Below are 1,164 nucleotides of genomic sequence, written 5' to 3' on the forward strand. Positions count from 1 at the left end.
TACACAAGCATGTACAAGGATGTTCACAGCAATGCTTCAGTAACAGCCAAGGTCCATTTACAGAGGAAAGGTTTGAGTCACCTACAGTATCTTCATACAGTTAAATACTATGCAATAGTTTAAAAGACTGAATAGGTCTATTTTTACTGCCTGGAGAGATCTCCAAGACCTAATATAGAAAAAGCAAGTTGCAAAACAATGTTTACAATAGGACACCATATATGCAGGTTACACACACACACACACACACACACACAAACTATAGCATTTCTATATGTATATATGTGCTTGTAAAAATGCAAAGAAAAAGGTCTGGAGAAATATTCAGGAAACAGATAACAGTGTTACCCCTAAGAGTGTGTGTATGAACCTGGAATGGGAGGGAATCACAGGGATTTCTGCTTCATTTTTATTAAGTCTGTACAACGAGAATGTATTCATATGTCACTTGAGACACTAAAAAACAAGAATAAGAAAAAAATGCTTGCTCAGTTCTCCCAAATAATTTACAAACCAGAACCGTTAGGTATAAGGAGATTTTTCTTTTATTGACTTGAAAGCAAAACCAAATGCCATCAACACTTACCTAGCAAAAAGTGACAAAACTGGAAAGAAAAAAAGTTTTAAGTGATATCTTCCCTTCAAATAAAAAAGAATAAAGTGTGCTGAAAAGACTGCAGAGGAAGACACAAACAAACAAAAAAGACCCTTATTAAATACGTCCACTTTGAAGATACTGGACTTTTTTAGCTAGCGCAGCTTGACCCAGAATCCTCACATAACCACCTTATCCAAAACGAAAAAAAAAAAAAGGGTGGAATACTGTTCCCTCAAGTATCGAAGGTTGTTTTTAGAAAGCTTAACTAAGAAACAGTAAATGCCGAGTGTGTTTTACAGGGGTGGGAAGAGGAACGTGAAACCCGACACCTCCTTAGAGCGGTCAAAACGAACTGCACAGCACAGCCGAACCGGGAAAGCGCGCGGGGGTGGGGAGAGCTCAGCGATCACTTTTAGGTTTTGGCCGGGAGCCGCAGAACAGTTTACGCGGAGTCCGTCTGGAGCGTGAAGTCCCTGAAGGTGGTCACCGCGTCGCAGCCGACACCCAAGCCCTCCGGAGACCGAAGGGGAGGGGGGCGGCTGTCAACAAAAACTTAGTCCTTCGGC

At 41.4% G+C, this 1,164-nt stretch overlaps 1 protein-coding gene across 4 annotated transcripts in view; it reads right to left on the reverse strand.

Moving 5' to 3' along the window:
* DCAF6 (DDB1 and CUL4 associated factor 6) overlaps positions 1–1,164 on the reverse strand; it is a 127,953-nt gene that overhangs the window by 126,095 nt on the left and 694 nt on the right. The gene's annotated exons all lie outside the window — the stretch shown is intronic.

Source organism: Mirounga leonina, unplaced genomic scaffold, assembly GCF_011800145.1.
Source record: "Mirounga leonina isolate KUSES-001 unplaced genomic scaffold, KU_Mleo_1.0 Mir_154, whole genome shotgun sequence".
Taxonomy (NCBI): Eukaryota; Metazoa; Chordata; class Mammalia; order Carnivora; family Phocidae; genus Mirounga; species Mirounga leonina.